Below are 9,257 nucleotides of genomic sequence, written 5' to 3' on the forward strand. Positions count from 1 at the left end.
GACAAGTAGCAAAGGTGTCTCAGTCAGTATTTTAAGCATCTAAATATAGTGTAACCTGCCAATCAATGTATATCAACCGTGGAGGGCACAATCTAACAATGTTTCATTCCAAACATGAGAGCTTTGCCATCTATGTCAAAAGCCTGGGCCTTTGATGGAGACTATAGAACTGTCATCAACTCAGGCTTCAGTATTCCCCCTTCTCTCTAGGAGCATTTGCGTGCTCAGGCCCCATAGGCATATAGAAAGAATCCCACCCTGGTCAACAGTGTAGCTGACCAATGTAGAGAGAGACAAGTGCCTCAGCAGAATACAATCTAAAGCTTGTGTGGTCCACAGATGAGAACTCTACCAGTTATGGCAAAAGCCTGGGCTCCTGACAGGGGCAATAGAACTCTTCCCACTGCATGTTACAATTGTAAAATAATCAGTTTGACACCTGTTAAACTGATTCTACGTTGAATTTTGTCTTTGAGATGCTCAAACAAGCATGTGTATCTGTAGTTGGTGTTCTTCACCTCTAAACGCACTAGACAGTATAAGACAAAAGGTTGCTGTGTTCTAAGTTGGGATTCATCTTACAGCTGCCAATGACGGTATCACGTTTTATAAGTAAATAGTTGAACAAAAAATACTTTACCAGATAGCAGTTTGTCAGACGCAGATCTCTCTCGAGATGTCACCAGCTGTCTATTACCTTATATATGGATAACCTGATTGGCAGATGTGATTATCAGAGATAGTAACATGGATAGTAAACAAATTCTGATTGGTTTACAGTGTAGTACTCGGTGGCATTTGCCTATCGAGCTAGCGAATATAAAAGTAAATGTGTTCAGAATAAATAAATATGTACAATATGTAAAAACCAGCTCTTCCCTTAACAGAGATCGATCATCTCAAAAACTTAAGCAGACAGCTTGCTACTGCTCACCACCAACATCACATACGCTGTTGCTACTGTTTATGATCTTCACCTCTACCTGTATGTATATATCTTCCTCAATTACCTCATACGCTTGCACATCGACTTGTTACTGGTACCCTGTGTATCGAGCCAAGTTATCGTTACTCATTGTGTATTTATTCATTGTGTTGTTATTTTATTTTATTCTATATAATTCCAATCCCCCCACTTCCTCCCCCTAATAGATGGTTCAGTAGAGTGTGCGTTCTCAACACCTTGTGTTTTTGGCAGCTAGCAGCTAGCAGCAGCAGCTCTTGTTTTCATTAGCATAAGCAGCATTTCACAGCTGGCTGGCTGCTGTTGTTTTTATGAGCCATTCAAAGACATCTCTGATCCACCAGACAGCTTTGCTGACTCTTCATTTGATTGATTATACACACACACACACACACACACACACACACACACACACACACACACACACACACACACACACACACACACACACACACACACACACACACACACACACACACACACACACACACACACACGCGCGCACATGAAGATTACACTGTAACTGTAACGGTTTGAATTGGCCTTCACAATGCATCAAAAAGTATTGGCATCGATACAGTACATCCATGTGGATATTTTAAACATATTTCATTAATTGTTCTCATTACCCGTTAGTCTGTCCTAATACAGTGTCAGTATAATAGTCTGCTCACAGCTTACAGTTTTTTTCGATTGCTAAACGATAGTGGACACAACTGGAGTCACATGTGCAAAACTCTAACTACAGTCTGCACAGCAGCAGTTCATGTGGACCAAACTCTAGTTCGTTTTACATTGCTTGAACACAGTTTTCAAAACTCTACACTTATCCCATGACTTTAACCACAACCTGCACAACACTGTGGATTTACAGCACTTTGTTCAAATGCTAACACACTGCTGTCAAAACTGTGAACCACACATTCAAAACGGAATAGATTTCAGCCTTGTGCCTTTCAAACACTGCTGATTGCAATTTCAGCTGAAAGGCTAAGCAGGTGTCTTGTTTTAGACTTGTTAGTGAACACACACACATATTACAGTATATATAGGTAGAGCTCAGAAAGACTCATTTTGGAAATGGAACAAGGAAGATGGGTTCGTGGAGGGAGAAGGGTGGCAGGGAGAGGGCGGATGCGTGGAGGAAGACAAAGAAGACAAAGAGCTGTTATTTCAGATGAAATAAGGGCTACACTTATAGACCATGTCGTGAACCATGGTCTCTCATTGAGAGAGGCAGAGTTGAGGGTGCAACCCAATCTGCAAAGATCCACAGTGGCATCTGTAATGCGAATTTTCCATCATGCAAACAGGTGAGAGTTACATCCTTACAGTAAATGAAAACATTACAGGAATCTATTTTGTATTGCAATTATATAATATTTACACAGATATATATTACAGTAAGTTTGACTGTAAAATATATTTTTACAACAGGATCCAAAGGCTGCCCCCAACAGGGCGAAGAGGAAAAATATTTTCAGATGCGCAGGAAAATGCTATTGTTGACATGGTTGTTGTCAACAATGCAATAAAACTGCGGGAGATTCAAGATAGAGTGCTGGCTGATAATGATATATTTGAAAATGTTAATTCTGTCAGCACAACAACTATTGCTCGAGTCCTAAAGAAACACCAAGTTACAATGAAACAGTTATACACTGTACCGTTCGAGAGAAACAGTGAACGGGTAAAAGAGCAAAGATACCAATATGTCCAGGTAAGACGTCTGAGGTTACGTACACAGCTATACAAAATATTTACAGTAAAAAAAAACACTAGCATTTCTACAGTAAAACTGTGCACTTACTGTTTTTCAGAGAGTAATGGAGGTGGAAGCACTGGAAAGACCACATTCATTTGTATTTATCGATGAAGCTGGATTTAACCTTGCCAAAACACGGCGCAGAGGAAGGAATGTTATAGGTCAAAGGGCCACTGTGGAGGTTCCAGGCCAAAGGGGGGGAAATATCACCATGTGTGCTGCAATGGCCAATGATGGTTTGCTTCTCAACACACCACTCATTGGCCCATACAACACAGAAAGGCTTATAGCTTTCCTAGAACAGCTCTATGCTCAGCTAGTGCCAGCAGAACAGGGGGAGCCAGTAAGAAACCCCCAAGTTTTTGTCATAGTTTGCGATAACGTTGCTTTTCACCACTCTGCAGCTGTCACAGATTGGTTTGCAGCACATCACAGATTTATGGTTTTGTACCTGCCTGCATATTCACCCTTCCTCAACCCAAATAGAGGAGTTTCTCTCTGCCTGGAGGTGGAAAGTGTTTGGTCACCACCCACATGACCAAATGTCTCTTTTGGAAGCCATGCGTGCCGGATGTGAGGACACGAGTCCAGAGGACTGCCAGGGATGGATAAGGCACTCCAGAAGGTTCTTCCCCAGGTGCATGGCAAGAGAAAACATTAGATGTGATGTTGAAGAAAACCTGTGGCCTGATGCTAGAGCGAGGCAGGATTAGCCCCTCAATTATTTGTTCGAATTACAGTATGTACTTTTAGTTTCTACCTTTTTTTTCTCATTACTGTAATTCCGTAAATTACTACAGACTATTGAAGCAAACTGCTAATTTTCATTTACCTTAAAGAATTGTTATGTTCTAAAAATTGTAATAAATCATGTGAAAGAATGTCACTCTTTTCTTTGAAGAAAATATTACTTTGTATGAAGTCACTGAAATTGTTCAAACTGTAAAGATGAAAAGTTTGTATTTTCTGTATTGGTGTTTGATGCTAGTGTTTTTACTCTCAGTGTGTTCTGAGTGACAGTGTGTGTTATCTCAGTGAGGGTTGTGCAGTGTTTGGCTGCACTGAGCGTGTTTTGAGCCATGTGTTAAGAGTTGTGTTGCTTGGAATGAGTTTTGCAGGTGATGTGAACTGTTTAGCTCAGGTGACTGTTGGTAGTGCAGACTGTAGTTAGAGTTTTGCACATGTGACTCCAGTTGTGCCCACTGTCGTTTAGCAATCGAAAAAAACTGTAATACATTCATGTACTTTACCTTTAATTGAATTACTAAATGACATTGAGTATGTCTCATAGAGGATAGCGGAGAAACCTGTAATGATGGAACATGATGTTAAAGGGAGTTATAATATACTTCATTTCAGACAAGTTGATTTCCCCTCTAGATTAGCAGGACTCAGCTCCATGTTACTCTATTTCACAAATAAATTGACGACAGGCAATTTAAGAATCAGGATTTTTTTCCCACCTATCTTTTGACATCCTTGCTGCAGGGCCAAAGTCTTTCTCTCTTTATTTCTCTCATTCTCCATTTTCTCCCCCCACCCCCTCTTTCCCCCTCTTCACTTATTGTCCTGTTACTTTTCCCCCTTCATCTCTGTGTATAGACAGGTGTGGTATTTAATCTGGAATAGCAGCTTTGACAACCCTGGTTTTCCACCTGAGGAGCGTGGGTAGAGAAGTGTGGGTTGGTGCAGACACTCAGATTAATAACACTCACTCTCAAGTGGATCTGCCTCTTCCTACCTTCTCTTTCTTTCTCTTTCTCCTCCTCTCCCTTCCTCTCTTTCTCAAGTTTTCCCTCATTCTCTTTCTCACTCCTGCTCTAGTGGCTCTCCTCCATATTTTCTCTCTCTACCTCTCTCTCTACCTCTCTCTCTCTCTCTCTCTCTCTCTGTCTATATATATATATATATATATACTGTATATACATACAGTTGAAGTCATTCAGTTGAAGTCGGAAGTTTACATACAACTTAGCCAAATACATTTAAACTCAGATTTTCACAATTCCTGACATTTAATCAGAATAAAAATTCCCTGTCTTAGGTCAGTTAGTATCACCACTTTATTTTAAGAATGTGAAATGTCAGAATAATAGTAGAGAGAATGATTTATTTCAGCTTTTATTTCTTTCATCGCATTCCCAGTGGGTCAGAAGTTTACATACACTCAATGAGTATTTGGTTGCATTGCCTTTAAATTGTTTAACTTGGGTCAAACGTTTTGGGTAGCCTTCCACAAGCTTCCCACAATAAGTTGGGTGAATTTTGGCCCATTCCTCCTGACAGAGTTGGTGTAACTGAGTCAGGTTTGTAGGCCTCCTTGCTTGCATATGCTTTTTCAGTTCTGCCCACAAATGTTTTATAGGATTGAGATCAGGGCTTTGTGATGGCCACTCCAATAACTTGACTTTGTTGTCCTTAAGTCATTTTGCCACAACTTTGGAAGTATGCTTGGCGTCATGGTCCATTTGGAAGACCCATTTGCGACCAAGCTTTAACTTCTGAAAGACTGATGTCTTGAGATGTTGCTTCAATATGTCCACATAATTTTCTTTCATCATGGTGCCATCTATTTTGTGAAGTGCAACAGTCCCTCCTGCAGCAAAGCACCCCCACAATATAATGCTGCTACTCCCGTGCTTCAAGGTTGGGATGGTGTTCTTCGGCTCGGTAGGCCTTTCAAGGCAGGCCTTGAAATAAATCCACAGGTACACCTCCAGTTGACTCAAATTATGTCAATTAGCCTAGCTTGTAAAGCCATGACATAATTTTTGGGAATTTTCCAAGCTGTTTAAAGGCACAGTTAACTTAGTGTATGTAAACTTCTGACCCACTGGAGTTGTGATACAGTGAATTATAAGTTAAATAATCTGTCTGTAAAGAATTGTTGGAAACATGACTTGTGTCACCTTTATTTAACCAGGTCGGCTAGTTGAGAACAAGTTCTCATTTGCAACTGTGACCTGGCCAAGATAAAGCATAGCAGTGTGAACAGACAACACAGAGTTACACATGGAATAAACAATTAACAAGTCAATAACACAATAGAAAAAAAAAGAGAGTCTATATACATTGTGTGCAAAAGGCATGAGGAGGTAGGCGAATAGTTAAAATTTTGCAGATTAACACTGGAGTGATAAATGATCAGATGGTCATTTTGGTGTGCAAAAGAGCAGAAAAGTAAATAAATAAAAACAGTATGGGGATGAGGTAAGTAAAAGTGGGTGGGCTATTTACCGATAGACTATGTACAGCTGCAGCGATCGGTTAGCTGCTCAGATAGCAGATGTTTGAAGTTGGTGAGGGAGATAAAAGTCTCCAACTTCAGCGACTTTTGCAATTCGTTCCATATACTGTATATATATAGTTACTCCCATAACTGAAATTTCAACATCATGTTCCATCATTACAGGTTTCTCCGCTGTATCCTCTATGAGACATACTCACTGTCCTTTAGTAATTAAATTAAAGGCAAAGTACATGACTGTATTAAGCTGTGAGCAGACTATTATATGTATACAGTGCAGTAGAAAGGTTTTTGCCCCCTTTCAGATTTTCTCTATTTGTGCATGATACTGAATGTTATCAGATCTTCAACCATGCAGTGTTTGGTTTTTGCCAGGCATATTGGGAACCATGTTATCCAAGAAGTTGACTCATGTTTGCACCTCAAAAGTTTGGACACACCTACGTATTCAAGGGTTTTTCTTTATTTTTACTATTTTCTACATTGTAGAATAATAGTGAAGACATCAAAACTATTAAATAACATATATGGAATCATGTAATAACCCCGAAAAAGTTTTAAACAGATGAAAATATGAAACTTCCTTTTTCAGGATCCTGTCTTTCAAAAATATTTCGTAACTTCGTAAAAAAAATTCACAGATCTTCATTATACAGGTTTTTAACACTGTTTCCCATGCTTGTTCAATGAACCATAAACAACTAATGAACACTAACAGCTTACAGACGGTAGGCAATTATGGTCTCAGTTATGAAAACTTAGGACACTAAAGAGGCCTTTCTACTGACTCTGAAAAAGACCAAAAGAAAGATGCCCAAGGTCCCTGCTCATCTGCGTGAACGTGCCTTAGGCATGCTGCAAGGAGGCATGAGGACTGCAGATGTGGTCAGGGCAATACATTGCAATGTCCCTACTGTGAGATGCCTAAGACAGCGCTACACGGAGACAGGACAGACATCTGATCGTCCTCGTAATGGCAGACCACGTATAACAACACCTGCACAGGATCGGTACATCCGAACATCACACCTGCGGGACAGGTACAGGATGGCAACAACAACTGCCTGAGTTACACCAAGAATGCACAATCCCTCCACCAGTGCTCAGACTGTTCGCAATAGACTGAGAGAGGTTGGCCTGAGGGCTTGTAGGCCTGTTGTAAGGCAGGTCCTCACCAGACATCTCCGGCAACAAAGTCGCCTATGGGCACAAACCCACCGTTGCTGGACCAGACAGGACTGGCATAAAGTGTTCTTCACTGACGAGACACGGTTTCGTCTCACATCAAAGGAAATGAGCGTTACACCGAGGACCGTACTCTATAGCAGGATCAATTTGGAGGTGGAGGGTTCATCATGGTCTGGGGCGGTGTGTCACTGCATCATCGGACTGAGCTTGTTGTCATTGCAGTCAATCTCAATGCTGTGCATTACAGGGAAGACATCCTCCTCCCTCATGTGGTACCCTTCCTGCAGGCTCATCCTGACATGAACGTCCAGCATGACAATGCCACCAGCCATACTGCTCATTCTGTGCGTGATTTCCTGCAAGACAAAAATGCCAGTGTTCTACCATGGCCAGTGAAGAGCCTGGTACTTCATCCCATTGGGCACATCTAGGACCTGTTGGATCTGAGGGTGAGAGCTAAGGCCATTCCCCCAGATATGTCCGGGAACTTGCATGTGCCTTGGTGGAAGAGTGGGGTAACATCTCACAGCAAGAACTGGCAAATCCGGTGCAGTCCATGAGGAGAAGATGCACTGCAGTACTTAATGCAGCTGGTGGCCACACCAGATACGGACTGTTACTTTTTATTTTGACCCCCCCTTTGTTCAGGGACACATTATGCAATTTCTGTGAGTCATATGTCTGTGGAACTTATTCAGTGTATGTCTCAGTTGTTGAATTGTGTTATATTCATACAAATATCTACACATGTTAAGTTTGCTGAAAATAAACGCAGTTGACAGTGAGAGGACGTTTCTTTTTTTTGCTGAGTTTATTTTATACTTGAGATTCTTCATAGTAGCCATCTTTGATGACAGCTTTGCACACTCTTGGCATTCTCTCAACCAGTTTCATGAGTTAATCACCTGGAGTGCATTTCAATTAACAGGTGTGCCTTGTTAAAAGTTAATTTGTGGATTTTCTTTCCTCCTTCAGCCAATCAGTTGTGTTGTGACAAGGTAGGGATGATATACAGAAGATAGCTGTAAAGCTCGTCGTCGTAAGGAAGAGTGGACCAAAGCGCAGAGCCGGCGCAGGATATCCTGGGCCGAAGAGACTCGCTGGAGGCCAGGAGCGCTGAGTCGGCACAATCCGTCCTGGCTGGATGCCCACTCTAGCCCAGCCAATGCGGGGAGCTGGAATATAGCACCGGGCTGTGTCTGCGCAACTGGAGACATGGTGCGCATCACCGCATAACATGGTGCCCGACCGGTCCCACGCTCCCCACAGTAAGCACGGGAAGTTGGCTCAGGTCTAAACCCTGACTCCGCCAATCTCCCCGTGTGCCACCCCCCAATTTTTTTTGGGAGCTGCCTCTCAGGCTTCCGTGCTAGCCGTGACCCCTTGTATGGTTGCTCCCTCCTTGCTGCCTCCGTCTGCTCCCATGGGAGGCGATCCCTCCCAGCCAGGATCTCCTCCCACGTCCAGGATCCTTTACCATTCAGGATGTCCTCCCACGTCCATTCCTCCTGACCACGCTGGTTGGTCTTTTTGTGTTGGGGAGTTCTGTAACGCTCGTCGCATGGAAGAGTGGACCAAAGCACAGTGTGGAAAGTGTTCATGATCTTTATTATCAAGAATCACTCAAACAAAAATAACGAATACAAAAAACGAAAGTGCACAGTTCTGTCAGGCAACAAAACAACTAAACAGATAATAACTCCCCACAAAACCCAAATGGAAAACCACAACTTATATATGATCCCCAATCATAGACAACGATAGACAGCTGCTTCTGATTGGGAACCAGACTAAGCAAAAACCACAAAGAAATAGAAAACATAGATTCTCCCACCCGAGTCACACCCTATTTGGCCCTATTTGGTAAAATAACACATTATGGAAAGAACAGCTCAAATTAGCAAAGATGACAGCTTTGGACACTCTTGGAATTCTCTCAACCAACTTCACCTGGAATGCTTTTCCAACAGTCTTGAAGGAGTTCCCACATATGCTGAGCACTTGTTGGCTGCTTTTGCTTACACAACCTGGAGGTGTGTTGAGTCATTGTGCTGTTGAAAAACAGATGATAGTCCCACTAAATGCAAACCAGA

The sequence above is a fragment of the Oncorhynchus mykiss genome, chromosome 22 (genome assembly GCF_013265735.2).
Source record: "Oncorhynchus mykiss isolate Arlee chromosome 22, USDA_OmykA_1.1, whole genome shotgun sequence".
NCBI lineage: Eukaryota > Metazoa > Chordata > Actinopteri > Salmoniformes > Salmonidae > Oncorhynchus > Oncorhynchus mykiss.